Source organism: Chrysoperla carnea, chromosome 5 (assembly GCF_905475395.1).
Source record: "Chrysoperla carnea chromosome 5, inChrCarn1.1, whole genome shotgun sequence".
NCBI classification, from domain to species: Eukaryota; Metazoa; Arthropoda; class Insecta; order Neuroptera; family Chrysopidae; genus Chrysoperla; species Chrysoperla carnea.
The window spans coordinates 3,813,450-3,826,824 of record NC_058341.1 but is presented as its reverse complement, the minus strand read 5'-3'; the positions used below and the strand labels follow the sequence as shown (position 1 = coordinate 3,826,824).

The following is a 13,375-nucleotide window of genomic DNA, read 5'->3' as shown; positions in this document are numbered from 1 at the left end:
AAATTTTTTCCTGATGTGTGCCTTTTAAATTAACAATTTTCGTTTAAAGCATTTTCCTCGATTATCCTTATTTTTCAAGTTACACGCTTATGTCTATCAGGTGTCCAGGGCCGCATTATACGAATTATGTGTTTAGGGCCTTAAAAAGGTTAAAGGCGACTCTGTCAATCAGGAAAGAAAAATCAAAAATCCAATAGTCTTAAAATCAATTTTAGTAAATGCCATATATCCAAAAGTAAGAAATACTAAATAATTTTTTATATAAGCGAATGAAAAATCAGGTTAATAGATTAATAAAACAAACTTTTCTTTCTTCATTTAAAAACTTTTTAGAACCAAAATGGATGACATATATACTCGTCCATATTGAAATGGTTTTTTGATTTAGTTAAAAATTGCATCATAAAAAAACTATTATTTTTGTAAATACTTATACTTTGTAAATGTGTGTCCTAATGTAATTTTTATAGTTATGTGACATTGCATTGCCATTGTCATAATTTATACTAATACTTTAATAATACCATGCATATATGATATATATGCATGGTATACTAAGTTTAGTCCCAAGTTTGAAACACTTAAAAATATTGAACTACGAAGAAAATTTTGGTATAGATGTTCATAAAATCACCTAATTAGTCTATTTCCGGCTGTCCGTCCGTCTGTGGGCACGATAACTCAAAAACGAAAAAATATATCAAGCCGAAATTTTTACAGCGTACTCAGGACGTAAAAAGTGAGGTCGAGTTCGTAAATGAGCAACATAGGTCAATTGGATCTTGACCTATGGGTTCGTAGGACCCATCTTGTTAACCGTTAGAGATAGAACAAAAGTTTAAATATAAAATATGTTCCTTATCAAAAAATTAATAACTTTTGTTTGAAACATTTTTTCGTAAACATCACTGTTTACCCGTGAGGGCGAAAATTAAGAGTAAATTGTATAGTATGTATTATATAAATTGTATATGTATGAGCAATGTGATAGAGTAATCAACAATATTTATGCATGGTATTTCAACAATTAACTCAGTCAATTGTTTGTTTTCACTTGTTAAAATACAATTTTAAATACTTTATTTTCATTTTACAAATACTTAGTTCAGTTAAAAGGTAATTTCTGTCTGTATACTAAAGTTTGTATAAAAATTTTTATTACATTTTTCCATATATACGAGATATAAAAATATTAACGACATTTGTATATTTTTGTACTTAAAATTTTAATATTACAAGGTGTTACAGAGATCTTCGCTGATCGAAAATGCTTTTCGCTTTTCTTTTTGCCTTACTTGAATTGTGGTCGATAAAAGAGATTTTCAAACCTACCAGAATCGTTGTTACTCCTTTTCTAGCCATATCATTTTAAGCCATATTGCCTCTAACTGATGATTTCATTTTATTTTTTAAGTTATGTGAAACCATTTCGTACAATTATCCGAAATATCGATTTTTTCGGAAAAGTAATAACCCTATCGGCATGTAATCATGATTTTTGATTTTTTTGGGTCAAATTTACCTTATAGATGGAGTTTTATCAAATTTGGAAGCAATAAATTTTTCGCAATTTTTTCGATTTTTTTGAAGGGGTACGCCTTAAGAAAATTGCAAAAAATCGAAAAATATTTCTTATCTCCAATTTCGATAAAACTCAGTATATGAGATAATTTTGACCCAAAAAATTCAAAAATCGGGTTTATAAAGCGATTGGACAAATATTTTTCGAAATATCGTCAGAAATGAATTCGAAATATCGATTTTTTCGGAAACTAATCGCCTTATCGATAAATAATCGTGATTTTTGAATTTTTTAGGTCAAATTTACCTTATAGATGGAGTTTCATCAAATTCTGAAACAAAAACTTTTTTGCGATTTTTTCGATTTTTTTGAAGGGGTACCCCTTAAGAAAATTCCAAAAAATCGAAAAAATTTTCTTGGCTCCAATTTCGATAAAACTCAGTATATAAGGTAATTGCGACCCAAGAAATTAAAAAATCACTTACATACAGCGATTGGACAAATATTTTTCGAAATAACGTCAGAAATGAATTCGAGATATCGATTCTGGCGCTGTAAAAACTCGAATACATACGCCCAAGTTTTAGTCCTTCCCTTTCAAATATTCAGCTCTTGATGATTAATTAACGTCACCGAATGCCTGTGCTTTGAGAAAATCACTGACGCCAAGTAATCAATATGATAACCAAAAGCACCTCCTGTTAATCCTCCTGTAAATATAAATTTTCTTCGTAGCAGCGAAGAAAATTATTTATAACATTGCTTTTAATTAGTATTTATTTATAATTATTAATATTCATTTTTGTGTATATTGTTATAAATAATGCATGGAAATTAATAACAATATCTGCAAACAATATTTTATTATTTATTTGTACATGATTATCGTGAAAATCATTATTATGCATTATCCTCTCATTTCCATAAAGAAAATGCAACGAAAATGGTAGAGATGTGTATATTAAAAACCGTATTGTTAATTACTTTATTTATATATAGATAGTTATTTATATTAGAATGAAATTGAAATATAAATTAACTCGTGCTTTTAACTTTTCGATGTATGTTAATTATTTTCTTAGATCCAATTAACATTAATTTATAAAACAAAGACGTTGTTAGACAAAGCCTTTTTTGTTTAAAGGTTGTTGGCCGAAATTGATTTGTAACAAGTGAAAACAAACAATTGACTGAGTTAATTGTTAAAATACCATGCATAGTCAGTGTTGATTTCTTTATCACATTACACATACAAACATGTGACACATACATAACTGATAATCAAGTAGAGTACATATTATAAAATTTCCGCCTAATTGGCGCCCTCACGGGTAAACAGTGATGTTTATGAAAAAATGTTTCTTACAAAAGTTGTTTAATTTTTGATAAGGAACATTTTGTACATTTAAACTTTTGTTCTATCTCTAACGGTTTACAAGATGGGTCCTACGGACCCAAGACCCAATTGACCTATGATGCTCATTTACGAACTTGACCTCACTTTTTACGTCCTGAGTACGCTGTAAAAATTTCAGCTCGTTATCTTTTTTCGTTTTTGAGTTATCGTGTCCACAGACGGACGGACAACCGGAAATGGTCTAATTAGGTGATTTTATGAACACCTATGACAAAATTTTTTTCGTAGCATCATTATTTTTAAGCGTTACAAACTTGGGACTAAACTTAATATCCTATGTATATTTCATATATACATGGTATAAAAATTAAAAAAGTGCAATTTGTATTTCACTCTTTTTCAGAGATTTTTTTAAATATCTACTTCCTTTTCAGTTCTCTTTTTCCAAATGGCCAACCTTTACAACTTTCTCTTACATATTTTTGATGATTTATCATAAAATATTAGAATAAGTACAGCCGCTGGATACAACTTGTATTAAATTGAAAACAATTGAACAGAATATATTCATATTTTTACTATTGTTATAAAAATACCTTGTTTGCTGTAAAAAAAATTTCCTGGCTCTGATATTTTGATTTAGGCAACGAAAACAATTTATTTTATAGCATTGTTATTCATGAAAAGAAAACGATGATTTTAAAATGAAAAATTTGAAAACATAAGACTGTATTACTCGAGCCGAGGAAAATATTTTTCTAAATATAAATTTTTTCTCATACAAGTATTTGTCTCTTTACAGAGTGACTAGGAATTTAGTTGTAAAAATTTTTCAAGGAATAAATTCCAAATATTTATAACTACTTAAATGTACTTCAATTTGTTTAATTACGACTAAGCCACTTATAGTGTGAGAAGGATAACCATAATGAAAAATCTGGTTACCCTCTCAACTTCCTATTCGTCCTTGATAATATTCAGCGACCCTTTTTCCATAGGCTAATAAAAAATCAACATAGTAACAAGCCGTCAATTTAAGAAAATACTATCTTATCTGAAATGAATCAGAAACCAATTGGAAAAAGAAATTTTACAAATTCATTTCTTCTTGGTGGCCTAATAAATGCCATTCTTATCTGATTTAAGTTTCTACGGATAATATCAAGTTCACAGGGATTTCCTATTTAGAATCCAATTAATAGGTTAGGTTAGGTTAGAGTGGCTGTCCTGGGGTGGGACACACTTAGACCATAGGGTCTGTTATGATACCGAAAAAGGGTTGGTCCATCCCCGGCCATTATTCCATGAACCATTCGGAGCTGTTTAAGAACAGCAGGAGAGCTTTGACGTCGACGGACTCCAGGTCGGAGAGATCGTCAAACAGAGGCTGGTTCAAGTAAGTCCATCCCTTCATGACAAGAGCTGGACAGTGACAAAGAAGATGAGACATTGTCTCTTCTTCCTTCCCACTGTGACAGCTTCTGCAGTAGTCGTGATACACTGCCAGGCCCAGGCGTTCAGCATGCAGTGAACTTTGCGAACAGTGGCCCTTGGAAGTGATATAAGATCTTCGGAACGCCTGCGATTGTACTCAGATCCAATTAATAAAAAACGATATATTTTCTAATAGGCTGAAATAAAATCAATTTTCGAAAGATTTAGTAATTGATTGGGTATGTTTCGGCTTAAAACTTTCAAGTTAAATAAAATATTGTAAAAGCATTCATTGAAAGAACTCTAGGCCTTTCTAATAAAGTAAAAAAAAATATTCGATAAATTGATTACAACAACTTGATTGAAATTTATTAGAAAAGTTTTTTTTTTTTAAAGAAAATCTACAACCAATAAAAAAGAAAATACCTTACTACTTTTTTGAGGGTAAATAAGTACATACTTGAATTGAAATAGATAAATATTTAGTGGAGAAGAAAAACATTGAATGGTTTTCTTTTTATACCATGTATATATGAAATGTACATAGTGTATTAAGTTTAGTCCCAAGTTTGTAACGCTTAAAAATAATGATGCTAGAAAAAAATTTTGTCATAGGTGTTCATAAAATCACCTAATTAGTTCATTTCCGGTTGTCCGTCCGTCCGTCCGTCTGTGGACACGATAACTCAAAAAAGAAAAAAGATATCGAGCTGAAATTTTTACAGCGTAATCAGGACGTAAAAAGGGAGGTCAAGTTCGTAAATGAGTATCATAGGTCAATTGGGTCTTCAATCTTGTAAACCGTTACAGATAGAACAAAAGTTTAAATGTAAAAAATGTTCCTTATCAAAAATTAAACAACTTTTGTTTGAAACATTTTTTCGTAAACATCACTGTTTATCCGTGAGGGCGCCAATTAGGCGGAAATTTTATAATATGTACTATACTTGATTATCAGTTATGTATGTGTCACATGTTTGTATGTGTAATGTGATAAAGAAATCAACACTGACTATGCATGGTATTTCAACAATTAACTCAGTCAATTGTTTGTTTTCACTTGTTGTTGTTGTTGTTGTTGTTGTTGTATTTGTAAAACTATTAAAAGAAAAATTGCCTTTTCCGACAGCCACCAAAAACCATCTATTATATTATTGTCTATACTTTATTATCGTATACATATATTTTCAATGTGGAAGTAAATGATTTTCTTATAATATATATTTTTATTTTACAGAGTGTTTCAAAAAAACCTACTCATCTCATCGAAAATATTCGTTAAATAGGTAAGTTTCTTAACTTAATTGTAAACTTTAAAAAAAAAAAACAGAAATTCTTTACTGATGTTTAAGGAACGTCTCCAAAAAAGTGAGTGCTTGAAAATATATGACACGTTTTAAATTTTGAGGATGGATTCGTTTAGAACGAGGGAAAATTAGACGAAAACCGCTTGTTAAAAGTTTCTATAAAAAAGTCCTGCTTATGGCATTAAAGATGATCCTAAGAAAACGTGATTTTTTGAGAACGTCCTTAACACAATTGGCTACTGGTAACAGATTTCTGTTATCAAAAAATTAATTATACAAAAAACTGAAAATTATTTTCACGAAAACAATAATTTCGATAACTTTTACGAGGGAGTATCATGAAGACAATTCATATTTGTGATCGGAGTCGGTTGGGGCATTTAGAAAGGGTGGACGGCAATATTTGAACTACCGGTTAAAATAGATAGAAAATACTTTGGAAAATGTAGTTAAGTTTTTTTTTTTTTGTATTCAATAAATGTCATGAGTCCGTAGATAGTATTACAAACACCATCTATTCGCTTTATGAACTATATTAAAAGTTGTACGCTTTTCAGCTGTAGGGGTGCAGTAGATTTAAAATAATTTCATTACTTATACTGCAATTTAAACAACCGAAAACAACAATTTACCACACTTGGAATGTTTTCAGAGCTTTTCTTTATAGCCATGAAACATACGAGTTTGTAAATTCATAAATCGCAGATCTCTGATTCTATTTTACCCAGTCCGAATTTTATTGTAATTAAAGTTCTGAAAGATTTTTAGAGGAAAAACCTAAAAAAAATAGTTTTTTTGTTCATACAAAGAAAATTATTAAGAGAAATATATATTAGATGAATTATCGAAGCATATTTGTTTAATCAAATGATTTATTGGGTTTTATTTTATCCAAATAATAAAGAATTCGACTTTGAAAACATTCTAAACTTAACAAATAAACTTAAATTCCCTAAATATATTACGAATTCCTAGAAAATTTCTCATCATTTCTTTTAATTTAATTTATCTACTTGCCATAATGTTATTTATGAAAAATCATTTTTCGATTCGATAAATAGGTATAAATTTTATTATTTAAATATAACAAAATATTATATAGGTACTGCTATCAATCTTATTTAACAATCAATCATATTCGTCTTTTCTTCGGCATAATAATATTAGGTATTACATACTTTGTTGAATGTATATATATATATTTTTTTTTTGTTGATTCTGAACATATAGAAAAATTATAATAATATCATAGAAAATATACTTTTAACATTTATATTATACAAGAAAAATGTTAGCGATATTATCAAATCAGATGAAGGTATGCATACACAATATGTTACTTTTTTTTCCTCGAAAATGTAAATATTGTATTTATTTTAAAGAGTGTTTCAGAAAGATGGTGCTTCGAATTTTTAATTTATATGTTATTTTGATACTAGAGTTGGCAAAAGCTTGACCATGTTTTTAAGACGGTTGAATTTAGGATTTCTTTGCTAATTGAACTTAAAGGATTTGCTTAAAGAACGATAAAACACGTCTTTCGTCTCATAGCGAATACGTTAATTGAAGCTAGATGTTCGCTAATTGAGCAACCTAACTTCTACCCGGCAAATTAAAGTTACATTCTTTGATTAGTTAAGTAATATCTAATTCGGCGTTTTCGACAATTTTCGAAGTTTTTTTCAATGTACTCCTTAAGAATCGATTTTTATATAAGGCGCCCGGTATGAAAAAAATGTGAGGAGTAAAATCAAGTGATCGAATGACCTCGTTACCTTTCACTTTATAGTAATGCGTGCGTATTACTCATAAACTTGTGTGCTGCAGACAAAGTATCGATTGTTCGAAACTGACAATAACCTGACGGACACTGCATACAATGTAGTTGTTACTCATCGATACAGAATGATTATATAGCTACTCAGCCAACGTACAACGTACGTCTTCAGGTTTTTTCGGGTTATCATTTAAAAATTATACTATATAGTACGTATAACAGGCAAAGCATCTATTGTTTGAAATTGACAATCTCGTGACGGACACAGCACACCATAAAACACTTAACACATTGGTCGTGCGAACACACACGCACTTCATCCCCTCCTAAGGTCAATAAGCAACGAATTATCCAACTTTTTCCACCATTGTGATAATAAAACACCATTTGAAACTTTTGAAATTCATAACACTGACTCATTTTGTACATATTTATTCCGTTTATTTTAATAAAAGCTCTAAATTCTCTCTCAAAAAAAAAAAAAATGTTCAAGTTTAAATATGTACATTTTTCCTCGATGTAAGAAGTCTAGGAAATGATTTATCTTCGAAAACATATCAGATTTTCATTTAAATAAAGAAACATATACAATCATTTGATAAAGTTTTTTCGTCAACAATACACTAAAAATACTGGAAAATATTGGCAGAATCTGTTGGCAAATGATTTATTTACAGATTTTTATCAGATTTTCTTTCTAAATTTGTGAAAAATCACATATAATTTTTATTTTTGTTGAATATGTACAAAATTTTTCTACCAATGTTTAGTCCAAGAGGATTGTACAGTTACAGAAAGACGTTCAGACTTTTAATTTAGGTCATAGTTTAAATCTAAATAAGAAAATCTATTCTTTACAATTAAAACAATTAAATAAAATGGTAGAATAGATTAATAAAGATAGAACAATTATTATTTCAATAAATTAAATTGAATTAACATTATAAAGAAAAATTAATTAAATTTTAAAATAAACACAAGAAATTAGTATTTTACTACTTTACTCTAGTAGTCATAATTAAATCATGAAAAGTTTTTATAACTCAATTTATAACTCAAAAAGTGTTAGTGCAGGAAAAATAATACACTGGCTTTAATATGTAATATGTATAAAATTTAAAATGCAATTCTATTCAATTATACGGGAAAATTTGTAGGGTCATTTTTAATGCTTCTCATTCTTTTACACAATACCATTTTAAATAGTTTTACATTTCACTGCTCTTTACATTCACTATCGTACAGGGTGTTCCATGACTCGATGGACATAAGAGCATATTTTTTAGACAATTTTAAAGCAAAAGTGCCAAAAACCCAAAACTTAAGGAGTTGTGATTAACATTGAATTTAACCAATAAAGTAAAGACATTGATGAGTAAAGAATGTTAAATTAATTAAAAATGTTTCTTTGTACATTTCTAAAGGGGCTATTTTCGACCACGTTAAGGAATTTTCAAATGTTTTTTCTAGAATGTTTCACCAGACCACTAGTTGAAGCTACCTGAAAATTTTCAACTCCATATCTTTTATAGTTTTGGAAAAAAATTGACACCAAAGTTTTTTCCTAATCTTCACCTCACGAGTAAACAGTGATGTTTACGAAAGAATGATTCAAACAAAAGTTGTTAATTTTTTTACAAGGAATAACTTTTACATTTAAACTTTTGTTCCATCTTTAACGGTTAACAAGATAGATCATTATTCATTTGATTGAATGCGCACAAAAATTCTATTTTAAAATTGGCATACCTCGGAAAATTTTGAAGCTAGAAAGTGGAAAAAAATCTACACAACTATATCAGGAAGCTTTTATTTGATGCATAGATTTTTTTAGCTTGTGAAAAACTGAGAACTCCCAAAAAAGGGTTTCGGCCCGTCCAAAGAATACACTCTTAAACTATGTCCATCGAATCACGGTACACTTTGTTTATGACTTATTAAAAATTCAGATTTTCTTTTTTCGAGTATGATAATTGTAAAAGCTTCAACCAATTTAGAAAATTCTTCAACCAATAATTGAAAATGAGAAAAAAAGAATGTAAAAATAATGGTTTTTCGGATTCTTTCTTTATCTTTAATCAAATTAAATTTATTTTTAAGTAATGAAATCAGAATAGATCTATTTTCGAAAAAAAGTATACACATAGATATGTATACGAAATCGGTAACATTATCTGTGTGAAAATGAACTTAAATTATTACATTCAATGAAGTTAATGAAATTGAGACTTTAGTATGTACGTGTACACCAGGAGCCAGACTAAATTTAGTGAGATTTTATTCTGCATGAAATATCAAATAGATAGACTTTTGGAATCTCGCTAAATTTTTAACTAAGAAAAATTTCATTGTTTTAAGAACACCAAGTTATTCTAAACACATAAATTTTGGGTTCGATCAATGTTAAGGCAAATCGCTACTGTATCATAAAAGTCTAACCAATCCTTGAAAAATTCTTGGATATCAAAGCACTGTTTAAAATAATATAGCTATTAAAGCTATAAAGTTCATAAAACCATGGTCATACATGGGTATGGGGTATGGGTATGGAGGTTAGCGGGCCATGCTCGAGCATCGAGCCTCGAAGCAATGGTTCAGAGCACCTAGCCAAGTAGACCCTTGTACTCTATCCCCGCTACGCTTTTCAGTGGCTATTGTAACCAACTGATGTATTGAAACCTTAAATTTGCCTAGCGCTGAGTTCCCTAATTTCTTCTGGTTCGACTATGGCTGGACCAAACCATTTCCTTCACTGCTGTATGATCGCCGGGCAGTAACAGAGAAAGTGGATCGATATTTCTTCTGAATTTCCGCATCTGTCACACGCGGGAGATTGTCTTTTTCCAATCTGATGTTGGAACTTGTTCAGATTATCATGCCCTGTGAGTAACTCTACGATGACTCTAATATCAACTCTGTTTAGTTTCAAGATATCCTCGGCTCTGTTACCAAGCGAGTTTCCTTCACCCAACAGGCTTTTGGCGATTCGCCCTCCCTCGTAGCTGGTCCATACCTTTAATTGTTGATTTTTCAGATTATCTCCTAATCTGTTAAGACCTTCTTGGTATGGCATCCTCGCAAGCTTTTCTTGAGTGGGAGCCATGGTCATACATACATTCGTGCACTATTTGTGAAAACAGTTATGTTACTGTACATAGTACTAAGATGTAGTGTGTATACATATACTAATTATACAAACACACAACTGGGTATTTAAAAGTGTTTTTTTTTAAACATTCTTAATTATCTTTCAAACAAAACAAAAAAAATCAAAATCGGTTCATCCGTTTAGGCGCTACGATGACTCAGACACACATTCGTAGCGGTCAAACTTTTAACACCACTTTTTTTGGTTCGGGGATTAAAAACGGCTTTTAAGATATACAAGAAACAATAGAATTCCAGCCTTTTGTAAGAATTTGGCATGTCTAGCTCTTTGTGTAATCCAATCGACTCATACCCATAGTTCGATGTATAATTTGAGTACTTGACTGGTATACAACATAATCCACTCGATATGCTTTTGGTTACATTCGAAGTAAGATGTTAGAACACACATACACACACATCACATGTCTTTCTATTCGATATCATGTTAGCTGTTGGTAACACACAAATTGTTAGCTTAGTTGTAGTTTTAGTAGAATGTACCTTCTAGCATCATATTCAGTGGTGATGTAAATCGTTTTATGTTCTCATATCAAACTCAGTTCTATCGAAATATTATCAAATATGTGAGATTATTTTTTAACCATGAAAACTGACAAATTCCGGTGAAATTTAGATAATGTAGCCTTTGACAGGATAAGATGGATTTACTAATTTGTAAAATGGCTTTTTTCATTGCAACCTTAACAATTTAACAATATATTTTATCTAAGGACACTCTTCTTTAAACAACCTTTCAAACAAAATTAAATCAAAATCGCTTCATCCGCTTAGGCATTAAAATGCCACAGACAGACAGTTACACACACACAGCGGTCAAACTTATAACAATCCTTTTTCTTAGTTCGGAGGTTAGAAATTAATAAAAATAGTTGGTGCCTAAACTTTTTGCATAAATAAATATATATATTTGGCCGTAATTTATGATTCTATATTTTTTTAGGAAACAAATTTTTGACAATTTTCATTTTTTCATAAAGTTGATAGTTTTCGAGATATTGGCTAAAAATCGTTTTTTTTATGTCTATATAGCGTTAAGTATTGCAATCCCAGCACTTACGAGACTGCACATTAGTAGGGTAGTAAACTGGAAGCCAAAATCTTCCTTTTTATACCATGTATATATGAAATATACATAGTATATTAAGTTTAGTTCCAAGTTTGTAACGCTTAAAAATAATGATGCTAGGAAAAAAATTTTGTCATAGGTGTTCATAAAATCACCTAATTAGTCCATTTCCGGTTGTCCGTCCGTCCGTCTGTGGACACGATTACTCAAAAACGAAAGAAGATATCGAGCTGAATTTTTTACAGCGTACTCAGGACGTAAAAAGTGAGGGCAAGTTCGTAAATGAGCATCATAGGTAAATTGTGTCTTGGGTCCGTAAGACCCATCTTGTAAACCGTTAGAGATAGAACAAAAGTTTAAATGCAAAAAATGTTCCTTATCAAAAATTAAACAACTTTTGTTTGAAACATTTTTTCATAAACATCACTGTTTACCCTTGAGGGCGCCAATTAGGCGGAAATTTTATAATATGTACTATACTTGATTATCAGTTATGTATGTGTCACATGTTTGTATGTGTAATGTGATAAAGAAATCAACACTGACTATGCATGATATTTAAACAATTAACTCAGTCCATTGTTTGTTTTCACTTGTTTTAGTTTTTTTTGTCTTTGAATAAAGTTCACGCAAAAACCGTATTTTGAGCGGACCAATTCTACAGCATACAGTTTAACAGAATTTCAATATGATCTTGCTTCAATTCAACAAAACCTTATAATACAAATCTATCTATATTATACATTTATATGTATTTACCTACCACATATTATATTGGAAACAATACAAAACAACAACCTTAAAGTGTGTAGATGATATAAGTTTAAGGTGGTTTTGTACTTACTTACATTCTTACATCATATTATTATTATATCCTTTAACGTTGCATGACTTTTATGATCTTTGTGTATTGTTTAAAATTTTGTTTGAATAGTTCAGTACACTTAAAAAGCATTCATATACAGCTTCACAGTAGATCAAGAAGTAAAATCTAGATAGTAAAATTTATACACTGTAAAAAAAGTACTTGTTCAGCAAGAAATTACATTCTTAATCCATCAGCACTAACGTGAATCGTTCGGTTATCTTTGGTCACAAGATGAGAGATTTACTCACGCGTTCTACACATGCATCAAATATTCTTAAACTTTGTAATCATAACCTCTACATAATTTAATATAAATTTATTTTTTAGTTTGAAATTTGATTACGTGGTTATTGAATGAGTCTAAATGGACGAGCGGTCTAAGGCGTTAGTCCGCTCTGTTTAGGCTTAGATTGCGGGCTCGAATCCAGGCAGCGGCAGTGTGAACAATTATAATTAATGGAGGTGCAGAATTGATCACATTGTCGTCGCTTGGATAAGAACGAAGTAACCGAATCCATCCACATCAAAATGTAATTGTAAATATGTATGAAGTTAAATAAATAAAGATTACCGAATAATGATGTGGGTGGCCTCTGTTATAGGCGTATATGCCAGAGAAACGGAGGTTAAACCCCATCATTATTATTATTATTATTATTGAATGATGTTTGAGAGTAAAAATATTAGGGCAGAAAAATAATCTTAATAGTTAAATTGATTTCAACTAATTTCATTATATTTCTATCACAAATTTTTCTAATTTACTGAGTACGACTTATGTTAAAAGGTGTTTCTTTACCTTTATTATTGTGATGAGATCTTGATATAAGAACATCAAACAGTTCAACGTATACGTTAATCCAGTAACATTTT

The 13,375-nt window shown here is 30.0% G+C and overlaps 1 protein-coding gene across 1 annotated transcript in view; it reads right to left on the bottom strand.

Moving 5' to 3' along the window:
* Positions 1–13,375, bottom strand: part of LOC123300298 (metabotropic glutamate receptor 5-like) — a 142,632-nt gene that overhangs the window by 69,972 nt on the left and 59,285 nt on the right. The gene's annotated exons all lie outside the window — the stretch shown is intronic.